The sequence below is a fragment of the Anomaloglossus baeobatrachus genome, chromosome 12 (assembly GCF_048569485.1).
Source record: "Anomaloglossus baeobatrachus isolate aAnoBae1 chromosome 12, aAnoBae1.hap1, whole genome shotgun sequence".
NCBI classification, from domain to species: Eukaryota; Metazoa; Chordata; class Amphibia; order Anura; family Aromobatidae; genus Anomaloglossus; species Anomaloglossus baeobatrachus.
In genome coordinates this window covers 95931366-95951343 of record NC_134364.1, presented here as the reverse complement: position 1 = coordinate 95951343, position 19978 = coordinate 95931366, and the positions used below count along the sequence as shown (strand labels likewise).

Genomic DNA, 19978 nt, shown 5'->3' with positions numbered 1-19978 from the left:
GGATCATTAGTTGGGATGTGAGTAGGGATCATTAGTTGGGATGTGAGTAGGGATCATTAGTTGGGATGTGAGTAGGGATCATTAGTTGGGATGTGAGTAGGGATCATTAGTTGGGATGTGAGTAGGGATCATTAGTTGGGATGTGAGTAGGGATCATTAGTTGGGATGTTAGTAGTGATCATTAGTTGGGATGTGAGTAGGGATCATTAGTTGGGATGTGAGTAGGGATCATTAGTTGGGATGTGAGTAGGGATCATTAGTTGGGATGTTAGTAGTGATCATTAGTTGGGATGTGAGTAGGGATCATTAGTTGGGATGTGAGTAGGGATCATTAGTTGGGATGTGAGTAGGGATCATTAGTTGGGATGTTAGTAGGGATAATTGGTAGTGATGTAAGGATCATCAGTAGGGATATGCTGTGTGTTGTTCTCCCTCCTCGGTGCAGTGATGTAGCCCCTGTGGATGTGATTCTCCCCCCCCAGGCTATGTCCCAGCATTACACATGGCAGTGTTTGCGGATCTCGCATCCTCTGTAGTTTCCTTGTGAAAACTTCCTGTAAATTGTGAGTTCCAGCAGTTTTCCTGCCGCCTCCTCCCCTCGCCCCAGAAAGTGCGGAGCCCCAGCCTCTGCCTCATCACAGCCTGCACCGCAGCACTACAGCCTGCACCGCAGCACCGGGGACCCTCTGCACACAGGTGAGCGCTGCCTGGGGCCGCCGGCCATACACCTGAAGGCTTCTGATTATGGGACTGGATCAGAATGGGGGTCTATGGATCCTGGACCCCTATCAGAGATGATCCTCAGGGGGAGCTAGCAGAGCAGTCCTCAGAAGCACAGAGGATTTCAGGAGGAGACTGGTCAGCCCCTGTGATTGTGTTGGGAGGCGGCACTGATCATTGGGGACCCTCTGGCTGTCACACTCATGTCTAGGGGGCACCTTGTCTGACACTGGATGTTTCTGCCACTGATTTTGCTGAGCCCGTGATGTGGTGGCGGCTGTGGTGTATTTATAGAGGCGCCAGGGCAATGGTTACAAGGCACTCTTTCTGGTGATGTTTAGGAGCACTCTAACACTGATTTTGGAGCGCTCTAGCTGTCACTATGCGGCAGTCTGGTGACACTGTTTATAAGGGCGCTCTGCTGCCAGTGTTTATGGGATACTCTCTGAATGGAAAGGTTTTTTGGACACTCAACAGTTTATCGAGGTCTCTAATAGTAGTTAGTGGCACTCTAGCAATATTTCTGGGGCACTCTAGCACTATTTCTGGTGTAGCACTATTTATGGGGCACTCTATCACTATTTATGGGGCACTCTATCACTATTTATGGGGCACTCTAGCACTATTTATGGGGCACTCTATCACTATTTATGGGGCACTCTATCACTATTTATGGGGCACTCTAGCACTATTTATGGGGCACTCTATCACTATTTATGGGGCACTCTAGCCCTTTTTATGGGGCACTCTAGCCCTTTTTATGGGGCACTCTATCACTATTTATGAGGCACTCTAGCACTATTTATGGGGCACTCTATCACTATTTATGGGGCACTCTATCACTATTTATGGGGCACTCTAGCCCTATTTATGGGGCACTCTAGCCCTTTTTATGGGGCACTCTATCACTATTTATGGGGCACTCTAGCCCTTTTTATGGGGCACTCTAGCCCTTTTTATGGGGCACTCTATCACTATTTATGAGGCACTCTAGCACTATTTATGGGGCACTCTATCACTATTTATGGGGCACTCTAGCACTATTTATGGGGCACTCTAGCACTATTTATGGTGCACTCTTTCACTATTTATGGGGCACTCTAGCACTATTTATGGGGCACTCTAGCACTATTTATGGGGCACTCTAGATGGCATTGTTTTATGGAGAACGGACACTGTTTATTAGGAAATTGTTTGTGATTCTGTTCATGGGGCACAGTAGTGGTGCTTAAGTGGTGCACAGTAGCAGACACCATGGTAGTGTTTATAGGGCCCCCAGGTGGTGTTTATGGGGCACATTAATAGTGTTTATAGGGCACTCTGATAGTATGTTATGGGCCACTCCAGTGGTATTTATGTTACGCTGTAGTAGTGTTTATGGGTCACTTTGTCAGTATTTAGAGAGTACCCTGGTAGTGTTTATGTGGCACCCTGGTGGAGTTTATGGGGCTCTTTGTCAGTTTTTATAGCGCACCCTTGTAGTGTTAATGGAGAACCCTTGTAGTATTTATAGGGCACTCTGGTAGTGTTTATGGGGCACTCTGGTAGTTTTTATGGGGCACTCTGGTAGTGTTTTTGGGGCACCCTTGTAGTATTTATAGGGCACTCTGGTAGTGTTAATGGAGCACCCTTGTAGTATTTATAGAGCACTCTGGTACTGTTTATGGGGAACCTCGGTAGTGTTTATGGGGCACCCTGGTGGTGTTTATGGGGCACTTTGGTGGTGTTTATGGGGCACTCTGGTAGTGTTTATGGGGCACCCTGGTGGTGTTTATGGGGCACTCTGGTGGTGTTTATGGGGCACTCTGGTGGTGTTTATGGGGCACTCTGGTGGTGTTTATGGGGCACTATGGTGGTGTTTATGGGGCACCCTGGTGGTGTTTATGGGGCACTGTAGTAGTGTTTATGGGCCAATTTAGTAGTCTTAATGGGGCACTCTGATAGTGTTTATAGAGCACCCTGGTGTTTATGGGTCACTCTGGTAATGTTTATGGGGCATCCTGGTGTTTATGGGCCACTCTGGTGGTGTTTATGGGGCACTCTGGTAGTGTTTATGGGGCACTCTGGTGGTGTTTATGGGGCACTCTGGTGGTGTTTATGGGGCTCATTAATAGTGTTTATAGGGCACTCTGATAGTATGTTATGGGCCACTCCAGTGGTATTTATGTTACGCTGTAGTAGTGTTTATGGGTCACTTTGTCAGTATTTAGAGAGTACCCTGGTGGAGTTTATGGGGCTCTTTGTCAGTATTTATAGCGCACCCTTGTAGTGTTAATGGAGAACCCTTGTAGTATTTAAAGGGCACTCTGGTAGTGTTTATGGGGCACTCTGGTAGTTTTTATGGGGCACTGTGGTAGTGTTTATGGGGCACTCTGGTAGTGTTTATGGGGCACTCTGGTAGTGTTTATGGGGCACTCTGGTAGTGTTTATGGGGCACTCTGGTAGTGTTTATGGGGCACTCTGGTAGTGTTTTTGGGGCACCCTTGTAGTGTTAATGGAGCACCCTTGTAGTATTTATAGAGCACTCTGGTACTGTTTATGGGGCACCTCGGTAGTGTTTATGGGGCACTCTGGTGGTGTTTATGGGGCACTCTGGTGGTGTTTATGGGGCACTCTGGTGGTGTTTATGGGCCAATTTAGTAGTCTTAATGGGGCACTCTGATAGTGTTTATAGAGCACCCTGGTGTTTATGGGTCACTCTGGTAATGTTTATGGGGCACCCTGGTGTTTATGGGCCACTCTGGTAGTGTTTATGGGGCACTCTGGTGGTGTTTATGGGGCACCCTGGTGTTTATGGGCCACTCTGGTAGTGTTTATGGGGCACTCTGGTAGTGTTTATGGGGCACCCTGGTGGTGTTTATGGGGCACTCTGGTGGTGTTTATGGGGCACTCTGGTGGTGTTTATGGGGCACTCTGGTGGTGTTTATGGGGCACTCTGGTGGTGTTTATGGGGCACTGTAGTAGTGTTTATGGGCCAATTTAGTAGTCTTAATGGGGCACTCTGATAGTGTTTATAGAGCACCCTGGTGTTTATGGGTCACTCTGGTAATGTTTATGGGGCATCCTGGTGTTTATGGGCCACTCTGGTGGTGTTTATGGGGCACTCTGGTAGTGTTTATGGGGCACTCTGGTGGTGTTTATGGGGCTCATTAATAGTGTTTATAGGGCACTCTGATAGTATGTTATGGGCAACTCCAGTGGTATTTATGTTACGCTGTAGTAGTGTTTATGGGTCACTTTGTCAGTATTTAGAGAGTACCCTGGTGGAGTTTATGGGGCTCTTTGTCAGTATTTATAGCGCACCCTTGTAGTGTTAATGGAGAACCCTTGTAGTATTTAAAGGGCACTCTGGTAGTGTTTATGGGGCACTCTGGTAGTTTTTATGGGGCACTCTGGTAGTGTTTATGGGGCACTCTGGTAGTGTTTATGGGGCACTCTGGTAGTGTTTATGGGGCACTCTGGTAGTGTTTATGGGGCACTCTGGTAGTGTTTTTGGGGCACCCTTGTAGTGTTAATGGAGCACCCTTGTAGTATTTATAGAGCACTCTGGTACTGTTTATGGGGCACCTCGGTAGTGTTTATGGGGCACTCTGGTGGTGTTTATGGGGCACTCTGGTGGTGTTTATGGGGCACTCTGGTGGTGTTTATGGGCCAATTTAGTAGTCTTAATGGGGCACTCTGATAGTGTTTATAGAGCACCCTGGTGTTTATGGGTCACTCTGGTAATGTTTATGGGGCACCCTGGTGTTTATGGGCCACTCTGGTAGTGTTTATGGGGCACTCTGGTGGTGTTTATGGGGCACTCTGGTAGTGTTTTTATGGGGCACTCTGGTGGTGTTTATGGGGCACTCTGGTGGTGTTTATGGGGCACTCTGGTAGTGTTTATGGGGCACCCTGGTGTTTATGGGGCACTCTGGTAGTGTTTATGGGGCACTCTGGTAGTGTTTATGGGGCACTTTGGTGGTGTTTATGGGGCACTCTGGTGGTGTTTATGGGGCACCCTGGTGGTGTTTATGGGGCACTCTGGTGGTGTTTATGGGGTACTCTGGTGGTGTTTATGGGGCACTCTGGTGGTGTTTATGGGGCACTTTGGTGGTGTTTATGGGGCACTCTGGTGGTGTTTATGGGGCACTGTAGTAGTGTTTATAGAGCACCCTGGTGTTTATGGGTCACTCTGGTAATGTTTATGGGGCACCCTGGTGTTTATGGGCCACTCTGGTAGTGTTTATGGGGCACTCTGGTGGTGTTTATGGGGCACTCTGGTAGTGTTTATGGGGCACTCTGGTGGTGTTTATGGGGAACTCTGGTGGTGTTTATGGGGCACTCTGGTGGTGTTTATGGGGCACTCTGGTGGTGTTTATGGGGCACTCTGGTAGTGTTTATGGGGCACTCTGGTGGTGTTTATGGGGCACTCTGGTGGTGTTTATGGGGCACTCTGGTGGTGTTTATGGGGCACTCTGGTGGTGTTTATGGGGCACCCTGGTGGTGTTTATGGGGCACCCTGGTGGTGTTTATGGGGCACCCTGGTGGTGTTTATGGGGCACTCTGGTGGTGTTTATGGGGCATTGTGGTGGTGTTTATGGGGCACCCTGGTGGTGTTTATGGGGCACCCTGGTAGTGTTTATGGGGCACCCTGGTGGTGTTTATGGGGCACCCTGGTGGTGTTTATGGGGCATTCTGGTGGTGTTTACGGGGCACTCTGGTGGTGTTTATGGGGCACTCTGGTGGTGTTTATGGGGCACTCTGGTACTGTTTATGGGGCACCTCGGTAGTGTTTATGGGGCACTCTGGTGGTGTTTATGGGGCACTCTGGTGGTGTTTATGGGGCACTCTGGTGGTGTTTATGGGCCAATTTAGTAGTCTTAATGGGGAACTCTGATAGTGTTTATAGAGCACCCTGGTGTTTATGGGTCACTCTGGTAATGTTTATGGGGCACCCTGGTGTTTATGGGCCACTCTGGTAGTGTTTATGGGGCACTCTGGTGGTGTTTATGGGGCACTCTGGTAGTGTTTTTATGGGGCACTCTGGTGGTGTTTATGGGGCACTCTGGTGGTGTTTATGGGGCACTCTGGTAGTGTTTATGGGGCACTCTGGTGGTGTTTATGGGGCACTCTGGTGGTGTTTATGGGGCACTCTGGTGGTGTTTATGGGGCACCCTGGTGGTGTTTATGGGGCACTCTGGTGGTGTTTATGGGGTACTCTGGTGGTGTTTATGGGGCACTCTGGTGGTGTTTATGGGGCACTTTGGTGGTGTTTATGGGGCACTCTGGTGGTGTTTATGGGGCACTGTAGTAGTGTTTATAGAGCACCCTGGTGTTTATGGGTCACTCTGGTAATGTTTATGGGGCACCCTGGTGTTTATGGGGCACTCTGGTGGTGTTTATGGGGCACTCTGGTAGTGTTTATGGGGCACTCTGGTGGTGTTTATGGGGAACTCTGGTGGTGTTTATGGGGCACTCTGGTAGTGTTTATGGGGCACTCTGGTGGTGTTTATGGGGCACTCTGGTGGTGTTTATGGGGCACTCTGGTGGTGTTTATGGGGCACTCTGGTAGTGTTTATGGGGCACTCTGGTGTTGTTTATGGGGCACCCTGGTGGTGTTTATGGGGCACCCTGGTGGTGTTTATGGGGCACTCTGGTGGTGTTTATGGGGCACTCTGGTGGTGTTTATGGGGCACCCTGGTGGTGTTTATGGGGCACTCTGGTAGTGTTTATGGGCCAATTTAGTAGTCTTAATGGGGCACTCTGATAGTTTTTATAGAGCACCCTGGTGTTTATGGGGCACCCTGGTGTTTATGGGGCACTCTGGTAGTGTTTATGGGGCACCCTGGTGTTTATGGGGCACTCTGTTAGTGTTTATGGGGCACTCTGGTAGTGTTTATGGGGCACTTTGGTGGTGTTTATGGGGCACCCTGGTGGTGTTTACGGGGCACTCTGGTGGCGTTTATGGGGCACCCTGGTGGTGTTTATGGGGCACTCTGGTGGTGTTTATGGGGCACTCTGGTGGTGTTTATGGGGCACCCTGGTGGTGTTTATGGGGCACTCTGGTGGTGTTTATGGGGCACTCTGGTGGTGTTTATGGGGCACTCTGGTGGTGTTTATGGGGCACTGTAGTAGTGTTTATAGAGCAGCCTGGTGTTTATGGGTCACTCTGGTAATGTTTATGGGGCACCCTGGTGTTTATGGGGCACTCTGGTGGTGTTTATGGGGCACTCTGGTAGTGTTTATGGGGCACTCTGGTGGTGTTTATGGGGAACTCTGGTGGTGTTTATGGGGCACTCTGGTGGTGTTTATGGGGCACTCTGGTAGTGTTTATGGGGCACTCTGGTGGTGTTTATGGGGCACTCTGGTGGTGTTTATGGGGCACTCTGGTGGTGTTTATGGGGCACTCTGGTAGTGTTTATGGGGCACTCTGGTGTTGTTTATGGGGCACCCTGGTGGTGTTTATGGGGCACCCTGGTGGTGTTTATGGGGCACTCTGGTGGTGTTTATGGGGCACTCTGGTGGTGTTTATGGGGCACCCTGGTGGTGTTTATGGGGCACTCTGGTAGTGTTTATGGGCCAATTTAGTAGTCTTAATGGGGCACTCTGATAGTTTTTATAGAGCACCCTGGTGTTTATGGGGCACCCTGGTGTTTATGGGGCACTCTGGTAGTGTTTATGGGGCACCCTGGTGTTTATGGGGCACTCTGTTAGTGTTTATGGGGCACTCTGGTAGTGTTTATGGGGCACTTTGGTGGTGTTTATGGGGCACCCTGGTGGTGTTTACGGGGCACTCTGGTGGCGTTTATGGGGCACCCTGGTGGTGTTTATGGGGCACTCTGGTGGTGTTTATGGGGCACTCTGGTGGTGTTTATGGGGCACCCTGGTGGTGTTTATGGGGCACTCTGGTGGTGTTTATGGGGCACTCTGGTGGTGTTTATGGGGCACTCTGGTGGTGTTTATGGGGCACTGTAGTAGTGTTTATAGAGCAGCCTGGTGTTTATGGGTCACTCTGGTAATGTTTATGGGGCACCCTGGTGTTTATGGGCCACTCTGGTAGTGTTTATGGGGCACTCTGGTGGTGTTTATGGGGCACTCTGGTAGTGTTTATGGGGCACTCTGGTGGTGTTTATGGGGAACTCTGGTGGTGTTTATGGGGCACTCTGGTGGTGTTTATGGGGCACTCTGGTGGTGTTTATGGGGCACTCTGGTGGTGTTTATGGGGCACTCTGGTGGTGTTTATGGGGCACTCTGGTAGTGTTTATGGGGCACTCTGGTAGTGTTTATGGGGCACCCTGGTGGTGTTTATGGGGCACCCTGGTGGTGTTTATGGGGCACCCTGGTGGTGTTTATGGGGCACTCTGGTGGTGTTTATGGGGCATTGTGGTGGTGTTTATGGGGCACCCTGGTGGTGTTTATGGGGCACCCTGGTAGTGTTTATGGGGCACCCTGGTGGTGTTTATGGGGCACCCTGGTGGTGTTTATGGGGCACTCTGGTGGTGTTTACGGGGCACCCTGGTGGTGTTTATGGGGCACCCTGGTGGTGTTTATCGGGCACTCTGGTGGTGTTTATGGGGCGCCCTGGTGGTGTTTATGGGGCACACTGGTGGTGTTTATGGGCCAATTTAGTAGTCTTAATGGGGCACTCTGATAGTTTTTATAGAGCACCCTGGTGTTTATGGGGCACCCTGGTGTTTATGGGGCACTCTGGTAGTGTTTATGGGGCACCCTGGTGTTTATGGGGCACTCTGGTAGTGTTTATGGGGCACTCTGGTAGTGTTTATGGGGCACTTTGGTGGTGTTTATGGGGCACCCTGGTGGTGTTTACGGGGCACTCTGGTGGCGTTTATGGGGCACCCTGGTGGTGTTTATGGGGCACTCTGGTGGTGTTTATGGGGCACTCTGGTAGTGTTTATGGGGCACTCTGGCAGTGTTTATGGGGCACACTGGTGGTGTTTATGGGGCACTCTGGTAGTGTTTATGGGGCACTCTGGTGGTGTTTATGGGGCACTCTGGTAGTGTTTATGGGGCACTCTGGTGGTGTTTATGGGGCACTCTGGTGGTGTTTATGGGGCACTCTGGTGGTGTTTATGGGGCACTCTGGTGGTGTTTATGGGGCACTCTGGTAGTGTTTATGGGGCACTCTGGTGGTGTTTATGGGGCACTCTGGTGGTGTTTATGGGGCACTCTGGTAGTGTTTATGGGGCACTCTGGTGGTGTTTATGGGGCACCCTGGTGGTGTTTATGGGGCACCCTGGTGGTGTTTATGGGGCACTCTGGTGGTGTTTATGGGGCATTGTGGTGGTGTTTATGGGGCACCCTGGTGGTGTTTATGGGGCACCCTGGTAGTGTTTATGGGGCACCCTGGTGGTGTTTATGGGGCACCCTGGTGGTGTTTATGGGGCACCCTGGTGGTGTTTATGGGGCACCCTGGTGGTGTTTATGGGGCACTCTGGTGGTGTTTATGGGGCACCCTGGTGGTGTTTATGGGGCACCCTGGTGGTGTTTATGGGGCACTCTGGTGGTGTTTATGGGGCACTCTGGTGGTGTTTATGGGGCACTTTGGTGGTGTTTATGGGGCACTCTGGTGGTGTTTATGGGGCACTGTAGTAGTGTTTATAGAGCACCCTGGTGTTTATGGGTCACTCTGGTAATGTTTATGGGGCACCCTGGTGTTTATGGGGCACTCTGGTGGTGTTTATGGGGCACTCTGGTAGTGTTTATGGGGCACTCTGGTGGTGTTTATGGGGAACTCTGGTGGTGTTTATGGGGCACTCTGGTGGTGTTTATGGGGCACTCTGGTAGTGTTTATGGGGCACTCTGGTGGTGTTTATGGGGCACTCTGGTGGTGTTTATGGGGCACTCTGGTGGTGTTTATGGGGCACTCTGGTAGTGTTTATGGGGCACTCTGGTGTTGTTTATGGGGCACCCTGGTGGTGTTTATGGGGCACCCTGGTGGTGTTTATGGGGCACTCTGGTGGTGTTTATGGGGCACTCTGGTGGTGTTTATGGGGCACCCTGGTGGTGTTTATGGGGCACTCTGGTAGTGTTTATGGGCCAATTTAGTAGTCTTAATGGGGCACTCTGATAGTTTTTATAGAGCACCCTGGTGTTTATGGGGCACCCTGGTGTTTATGGGGCACTCTGGTAGTGTTTATGGGGCACCCTGGTGTTTATGGGGCACTCTGTTAGTGTTTATGGGGCACTCTGGTAGTGTTTATGGGGCACTTTGGTGGTGTTTATGGGGCACCCTGGTGGTGTTTACGGGGCACTCTGGTGGCGTTTATGGGGCACCCTGGTGGTGTTTATGGGGCACTCTGGTGGTGTTTATGGGGCACTCTGGTGGTGTTTATGGGGCACCCTGGTGGTGTTTATGGGGCACTCTGGTGGTGTTTATGGGGCACTCTGGTGGTGTTTATGGGGCACTCTGGTGGTGTTTATGGGGCACTGTAGTAGTGTTTATAGAGCAGCCTGGTGTTTATGGGTCACTCTGGTAATGTTTATGGGGCACCCTGGTGTTTATGGGGCACTCTGGTGGTGTTTATGGGGCACTCTGGTAGTGTTTATGGGGCACTCTGGTGGTGTTTATGGGGAACTCTGGTGGTGTTTATGGGGCACTCTGGTGGTGTTTATGGGGCACTCTGGTAGTGTTTATGGGGCACTCTGGTGGTGTTTATGGGGCACTCTGGTGGTGTTTATGGGGCACTCTGGTGGTGTTTATGGGGCACTCTGGTAGTGTTTATGGGGCACTCTGGTGTTGTTTATGGGGCACCCTGGTGGTGTTTATGGGGCACCCTGGTGGTGTTTATGGGGCACTCTGGTGGTGTTTATGGGGCACTCTGGTGGTGTTTATGGGGCACCCTGGTGGTGTTTATGGGGCACTCTGGTAGTGTTTATGGGCCAATTTAGTAGTCTTAATGGGGCACTCTGATAGTTTTTATAGAGCACCCTGGTGTTTATGGGGCACCCTGGTGTTTATGGGGCACTCTGGTAGTGTTTATGGGGCACCCTGGTGTTTATGGGGCACTCTGTTAGTGTTTATGGGGCACTCTGGTAGTGTTTATGGGGCACTTTGGTGGTGTTTATGGGGCACCCTGGTGGTGTTTACGGGGCACTCTGGTGGCGTTTATGGGGCACCCTGGTGGTGTTTATGGGGCACTCTGGTGGTGTTTATGGGGCACTCTGGTGGTGTTTATGGGGCACCCTGGTGGTGTTTATGGGGCACTCTGGTGGTGTTTATGGGGCACTCTGGTGGTGTTTATGGGGCACTCTGGTGGTGTTTATGGGGCACTGTAGTAGTGTTTATAGAGCAGCCTGGTGTTTATGGGTCACTCTGGTAATGTTTATGGGGCACCCTGGTGTTTATGGGCCACTCTGGTAGTGTTTATGGGGCACTCTGGTGGTGTTTATGGGGCACTCTGGTAGTGTTTATGGGGCACTCTGGTGGTGTTTATGGGGAACTCTGGTGGTGTTTATGGGGCACTCTGGTGGTGTTTATGGGGCACTCTGGTGGTGTTTATGGGGCACTCTGGTGGTGTTTATGGGGCACTCTGGTGGTGTTTATGGGGCACTCTGGTAGTGTTTATGGGGCACTCTGGTAGTGTTTATGGGGCACCCTGGTGGTGTTTATGGGGCACCCTGGTGGTGTTTATGGGGCACTCTGGTGGTGTTTATGGGGCATTGTGGTGGTGTTTATGGGGCACCCTGGTGGTGTTTATGGGGCACCCTGGTAGTGTTTATGGGGCACCCTGGTGGTGTTTATGGGGCACCCTGGTGGTGTTTATGGGGCACTCTGGTGGTGTTTACGGGGCACCCTGGTGGTGTTTATGGGGCACCCTGGTGGTGTTTATCGGGCACTCTGGTGGTGTTTATGGGGCGCCCTGGTGGTGTTTATGGGGCACACTGGTGGTGTTTATGGGCCAATTTAGTAGTCTTAATGGGGCACTCTGATAGTTTTTATAGAGCACCCTGGTGTTTATGGGGCACCCTGGTGTTTATGGGGCACTCTGGTAGTGTTTATGGGGCACCCTGGTGTTTATGGGGCACTCTGGTAGTGTTTATGGGGCACTCTGGTAGTGTTTATGGGGCACTTTGGTGGTGTTTATGGGGCACCCTGGTGGTGTTTACGGGGCACTCTGGTGGCGTTTATGGGGCACCCTGGTGGTGTTTATGGGGCACTCTGGTGGTGTTTATGGGGCACTCTGGTAGTGTTTATGGGGCACTCTGGCAGTGTTTATGGGGCACACTGGTGGTGTTTATGGGGCACTCTGGTAGTGTTTATGGGGCACTCTGGTGGTGTTTATGGGGCACTCTGGTAGTGTTTATGGGGCACTCTGGTGGTGTTTATGGGGCACTCTGGTGGTGTTTATGGGGCACTCTGGTGGTGTTTATGGGGCACTCTGGTGGTGTTTATGGGGCACTCTGGTAGTGTTTATGGGGCACTCTGGTGGTGTTTATGGGGCACTCTGGTGGTGTTTATGGGGCACTCTGGTAGTGTTTATGGGGCACTCTGGTGGTGTTTATGGGGCACCCTGGTGGTGTTTATGGGGCACCCTGGTGGTGTTTATGGGGCACTCTGGTGGTGTTTATGGGGCATTGTGGTGGTGTTTATGGGGCACCCTGGTGGTGTTTATGGGGCACCCTGGTAGTGTTTATGGGGCACCCTGGTGGTGTTTATGGGGCACCCTGGTGGTGTTTATGGGGCACCCTGGTGGTGTTTATGGGGCACCCTGGTGGTGTTTATGGGGCACTCTGGTGGTGTTTATGGGGCACCCTGGTGGTGTTTATGGGGCACCCTGGTGGTGTTTATGGGGCACTCTGGTGGTGTTTATGGGGCGCCCTGGTGGTGTTTATGGGGCACACTGGTGGTGTTTATGGGGCGCCCTGGTGGTGTTTATGGGGCACTCTGGTGGTGTTTATGGGGCACTCTGGTAATGTTTATGGGGCACTCTGGTAGTGTTTATGGGGCACCCTGCTGGTGTTTATGGGGCACCCTGCTGGTGTTTATGGGGCACCCTGGTAATGTTTATGGGGCACCCTGGTGGTGTTTATGGGGCACTCTGGTGGTGTTTATGGGGCACTCTGGTGGTGTTTATAGAGCAGTCTGACTTGCATAGTCAGTGTGGGTGCATGGATGCAGCGTCTGTCATTTTGGTCACGTGGACAGTATTTAGGGTCAGATTTACAATGTAGTAAGGATTGAAGATGACAATCCGGGAGCAGCAGACGCCCCGTGGTGTCAGTATATACCGTATACACGTCGTCCTCATACGGTGACAGTGAGAGGAGAGCGCTGGCGGAGGAGGGACAGGTTGGACGCTCTTTGAGCAGTCTCTCACGTGACAGCCTCTTTTCCATTAAATACCACTGTTTGGTGGTGTAATATGAGCACTGTCTAAAAGTCTGATATCAGGTCTTTAAGGTAATTTTATTTGAGCACAATATGGTGGTATTGTTTCACTAATGCATGGTGTTTCTATTTAAGCACTGTATGGGGGTATTTGTGCACTGTATGGCGTTATTATTTAATGCATGGTGCTCCTATTTGAGCACCGTATGGCGGTATTAAATAATGCATGGTGCGTCCATTTGAGCACTGTATGGCAGTATTATTTAAATCATGGTCTTTCTATTTGATCAGTAAAAAACAGTATTATTTAAATAATGCATGGTGGTTCTATTCATACACTGTATGACGATATTATTTTATTATTGCATGGTGTTTATTTGACACTGTATGGCAATATTATTATTTCATGCATGGTGATTATATATGAGCAGTATATGGAAGTATTACTTAAATAATGCATGGTGTTTCTATTTGAGCACTGTATAGTGGTATTATTTTTGCACTGTATGGCATTATTAATGCCTAGTGTTTTTATTCCAGCACTGTGTGGCAGTATTATTTATTTAATGCATGGTGTTTCTATTTGAGCACTGTGTGTTGGTATTATTTATTTAATGCATGGTGTTTCTATTTGAGCAGTATATAGTGGTATCATTTATGAACTATATGGTGGTATTAAATAATGCATGGTGTTTCTATTTAAGCAGAGTATGGTGGCATTTGATTAATACACGGTGTCACTATTTGAGCACTGCATGGCGGTATTATTTATGTAAAATATGGTGGTATTAATGCATCTTGTTTCTATTTAAGCACTATATGGTGGAATTTAGGCACTGTATTATTTAATGCATGGTGATTATACTTGGGCAGTATATGGCAATGTTATTTAAATAATGTATGGTGTTTCTATTTGAACACTGTATTGTGGTATTATTTTTGCACTGTATGGCGTTATTAATGCCTAGTGTTTCTATTCCAGCACTATGTGGCGGTATTATTTATTTAACGCATGGTGTTTTTATTTGAGCACTGTATGGAGGTATTATTTATTTAATGCATGTAGTTTCTATTTGAGCAGTGTATAGTGGTATCATTTATGCACTGTATGGCAGTATGTTTTAATGCATGGTGTTTCTATTTGAGCACTGCACGGCGGTATTATTTATGTAAAATATAGCGGTATTAATGCATCTTGTTTCTATTTAAGCACTATATGGTGGTATTTAGGCACTGTATGGCAGTATTATTTAATTAATGCACGGTCTTTCTATTTGAGGAGTGTATAGTGGTATTATTTATGCACTGTATGGTGGCAGTATTTAAGCACTGTATTTGCTTAGACATTGGGTGGTATTGTCATTGCATATGGTAGTAAGTTATTATGCAGTCGATATTGATGGTAGTGACGCAGTATAGCGTTATCTTCTTACATTTTGGGCTCTGTGCTTGTGTTTTTTATCGTCAGTGGCCATTAGTGGGTGTCTTGTGTAGCCTGTTCTATGGCAGCATTAGTTGCCAATGTTTTGCACTGTTAGGCACAATACTGTAGGATAACTGGATGTAAAGGAGGGATCTTATGGCTGATAATTGACAAACAACAGTATGTAACATATTTTATCCGTATTTCCTAGAAGCTAAGCCCAATATGTATCCTGTGTAATTTGGGTAGAAGGACGTGCTGAACCCTTTGTGCGGAGCTCTGCTTTAAAATCCATGTATTTACCTTCCTGTACAAGCACGGCGTCTAGAAATGAAACACATATATATGAGGAATCACCTCCTTTAAGAAATTGTCATCATAGGAAGTGACATCACACACTGCCCCTATATACAAGAATATAAGTACTATTATACTGCCCCATGTACAAGAATATAACTACTATAATACTGCCCCTATGTACAAGAATATAAGTACTATTATACTGCCCCATGTACAAGAATATAACTACTATAATACTGCCCCTATGTACAAGAATATAACTACTATAATACTGCCCCTATATACAAGAATATAGCTACTACAATACTGCCCCTATGTACAAGAATATAACTACTATAATACTGCCCCTATGTACAAGAATATAACTACTATAATACTGCCCCTATGTACAAGAATATAACTGCTATAATACTACCTCTATGTACAAGAATATAACTACTATAATACTGCCCCTATGTACAAGAATATAACTACTATAATACTGCCCCCTATGTACAAGAATATAACTACTATAATACTGCCCATTATGTACAAGAATATAACTACTATAATACTGCCCCTATGTACAAGAATATAACTACTATAATACTGCCCCTATGTACAAGAATATAACTACTATAATACTGCTCCTATGTACAAGAATATAACCACTATGATACTGTCCCAATGTACAAGAATATCACTACTATAATACTGCCCCTATGTACAAGAATATAACTACTATAATACTGCCCCTATATACAAAAATATAACTACTATAATACTGCCCCCTATGTACAAGAATATAACTACTATAATACTGCCTCCTATGTACAAGAATATTACTACTATAATACTGCCCCCTATGTACAAGAATATTACTACTATAATACTGCCCCCTATGTACAAGAATATAACTACTATAATACTGCCTCCTATGTACAAGAATATTACTACTATAATACTGCCCCTATGTACAAGAATATAACTACTATAATACTGCCACTAATGTACAAGAATATAACTACTATAATACTGCTCCTATGTACAAGAATATAACTACTATAATACTGCCCCTATATACAATAATATAACTACTATAATACTGCCCCCTATGTAAAAGAATATAACTACTATAATACTGCCCCTATATACAAGAATATAACTACTATAATACTGCCCCCTATGTACAAGAATATAACTACTATAATACTGCTCCTATATACAAGAATATAACTACTATAATACTGCCCCTATGTACAAGAATATTACTACTATAATACTGCCCCTATGTACAAGAATATAACTACTATAATACTGCTCCTATGTACAGGAATATAACTATTATAATACTGCCCTTATGTACAAGAATATAACTACTATAATACTGCCCCCTATGTACAAGATAATAACTACTATAATACTGCTCCTATATACAAGAATATAACTACTATAATACTGCTCCTATATACAAGAATATAACTACTATAATACTGCCGCTATGTACAAGAATATAACTATTATAATACTGCCCCTATGTACAAGAATATAACTACTATAATACTGCCCCCTATGTACAAGAATATAACTACTATAATACTGCTCCTATATACAAGAATATAACTACTATAATACTGCCCCTATGTACAAGAATATTACTACTATAATACTGCCCCTATGTACAAGAATATATCTACTATAATACTGCTCCTATGTACAGGAATATAACTATTATAATACTGCCCCTATGTACAAGAATATAACTACTATAATACTGCCCCCTATGTACAAGAATATAACTACTATAATACTGCTCCTATATACAAGAATATAACTACTATAATACTGGTCCTATATACAGGAATATAACTACTATAATACTGCTCCTATGTACAGGAATATAACTACTATAATACTGCTCTTATGTACAAGAATATAACTACTATAATACTGCTCCTATATACAAGAATATAACTACTATAATACTGCCCCTATGTACAAGAATATAACTATTATAATACTGCCCCTATGTACAAGAATATAACTACTATAATACTGCCCCCTATGTACAAGAATATAACTACTATAATACTGCTCCTATATACAAGAATATAACTAATATAATACTGCCCCTATGTACAAGAATATAACTACTATAATACTGCCCCCTATGTACAAGAATATAACTACTATAATACTGCCCCTATGTACAAGAATATAACTACTATAATACTGCTCCTATATACAAGAATATAACTACTATAATACTGCTCCTATGTACAAGAATATAACTACTATAATACTGCTCCTATGTACAAGAATATAACTACTATAATACTGCCCCTATGTACAAGAATATAACTATTATAATACTGCCCCTATGTACAAGAATATAACTACTATAATACTGCCCCCTATGTACAAGAATATAACTACTATAATACTGCTCCTATATACAAGAATATAACTACTATAATACTGCCCCTATGTACAAGAATATTACTACTATAATACTGCCCCTATGTACAAGAATATATCTACTATAATACTGCTCCTATGTACAGGAATATAACTATTATAATACTGCCCCTATGTACAAGAATATAACTACTATAATACTGCCCCCTATGTACAAGAATATAACTACTATAATACTGTTCCTATATACAAGAATATAACTAATATAATACTGCCCCTATGTACAAGAATATAACTACTATAATACTGCCCCCTATGTACAAGAATATAACTACTATAATACTGCCCCTATGTACGAGAATATAACTACTATAATACTGCTCCTATATACAAGAATATAACTACTATAATACTGCTCCTATGTACAAGAATATAACTACTATAATACTGCTCCTATGTACAAGAATATAACTACTATAATACTGCCCCTATGTACAAGAATATAACTATTATAATACTGCCCCTATGTACAAGAATATCACTACTATAATACTGCCCCCTATGTACAAGAATATAACTACTATAATACTGCTCCTATATACAAGAATATAACTACTATAATACTGCCCCTATGTACAAGAATATTACTACTATAATACTGCCCCTATGTACAAGAATATATCTACTATAATACTGCCCCCTATGTACAAGAATATAACTACTATAATACTGCTCCTATATACAAGAATATAACTACTATAATACTGCCCCTATGTACAAGAATATAACTACTATAATACTGCCCCCTATGTACAAGAATATAACTACTATAATACTGCCTCCTATGTACAAGAATATAACTACTATAATACTGCTCCTATATACAAGAATATAACTACTATAATACTGGTCCTATGTACAGGAATATAACTACTATAATACTGCCCCTATGTACAAGAATATAACTACTATAATACTGCTCCTATGTACAAGAATATAACTACTATAATACTGCCCCTATGTACAAGAATATAACTATTATAATACTGCCCCTATGTACAAGAATATCACTACTATAATACTGCCCCCTATGTACAAGAATATAACTACTATAATACTGCTCCTATATACAAGAATATAACTACTATAATACTGCCCCTATGTACAAGAATATTACTACTATAATACTGCCCCTATGTACAAGAATATATCTACTATAATACTGCCCCCTATGTACAAGAATATAACTACTATAATACTGCTCCTATGTACAAGAATATAACTACTATAATACTGCCCCTATGTACAAGAATATAACTACTATAATACTACCCCATGTACAAGAATATAACTACTACTAGAAGGTGGCCCGATTCTACGCATCGGGTATTCTAGAATTTACGTATTGTGTAGTTCATGTATGATTTTTGTTATATATATATATATATATTGTTGTGTGTAGTTACCAAGTGTTTGTGTAGGGCGCTGTACATGTTCTGGGTGTTGTCTGGGTGTGATGGGGGGTGAGAGCGGTGTTGTTTGTGTGTTGCGTTGTTTGTGGAGCGCTGTGTGTCTGTAGCGTTGTGTGTGTGTTGCGCAGTTTGTGTGTGTGTGGTGTGTTTTGGGGGAGGTATGTTTTGTGCAATGTGCGTGTTGTGCGGTATGTGCGTATATTTGTGTGTGCAGCGTTGTCTGTGTGTGTGGGTGTCTGTGTAGGGCAGTTGTTTGTGGTTCCCAGTGTGTGTGTGTGGTGTGGTGTGTTGTGCAGTGCGCGCGCGCGCGTATGTGTGTGTGTTGGGGGGAGGTGTGCACTTCCCATCGTGCTCCATCCCCCATGCAGCGCACTCCCCATCGTGCTCCATCCCGTATGCTGCGCACCCCCCATCGTGCTCCATCTCCCATCCTGCGCACTCCCAAACGTGCTCCATCCGCCATGCTGCGTACTCCCAAACGTGCTCCATCCGCCATGCAGCGCACTCCCCATCGTGCTCCATCCCCCATGCTGCGCACTCCCAAACGTGCTCCATCCGCCATGCTGCGCACTCCCAAACGTGCTCCATCCGCCATGCTGCGCACTCCCAAACGTGCTCCATCCGCCATGCTGCGCACTCCCAAACGTGCTCCATCCCCTATGCTGCGCACCCCCCATCGTGCTCCATCTCCCATCCTGCGCACTCCCAAACGTGCTCCATTCGCCATGCTGCGCACTCCCAAACGTGCTCCATCCGCCATGCTGCGCACTCCCAAATGTGCTCCATCCGCCATGCTGCGCACTCCCCATCGTGCTCCATCCCCCATGCTGCGCACTCCCAAACGTGCTCCATCCGCCATACTCCGCACTCCCCATCGTGCTGCATCCTCCATGCTGCGCACTCCCAAACGTGCTCCATCCGCCATACTCCGCACTCCCCATCGTGCTGCATCCCCCATGCTGCGCACTCCCAAACGTGCTCCATCCGCCATGCTGCGCATTTCCAAACGTGCTCCATCCGCCATGCTGCGCACTCCCAAACGTGCTCCATCCGCCATGCTGCGCACTCCCAAACGTGCTCCATCCGCCATGCTGCGCACTCCCAAACGTGCTCCATCTGCCATGCTGCGCACTCCCAAACGTGGTCCATCCGCCATGCTGCGCACTCCCAAACGTGCTCCATCCGCCATGCTGCGCACTCCCAAAGGTGCTCCATCCGCCATGCTGCGCCAGCATCAGCCTCTCCGTCTCCAGCATCAGCCTCCCCATCCCAGCCTTCCCCAGGTTCAGCCTCTCTCCTCTCAGCCTCCTCCAGCACGCCGTGCTCCTCTGCCGA

The 19978-nt window shown here is 46.5% G+C and overlaps 1 protein-coding gene across 1 annotated transcript in view; it reads left to right on the top strand.

Annotated features, from left to right (window-relative positions):
- The first annotated feature begins 624 nt into the window (after positions 1 to 624).
- Positions 625 to 19978, top strand: part of PEAR1 (platelet endothelial aggregation receptor 1) — a 122845-nt gene continuing 103491 nt past the window's right edge. Inside the window, exon 1 of the mRNA XM_075331127.1 lies at positions 625 to 696. The gene's annotated coding sequence lies outside the window, so the exon portion shown is untranslated. The remainder of the gene's footprint in view (positions 697 to 19978) is intronic.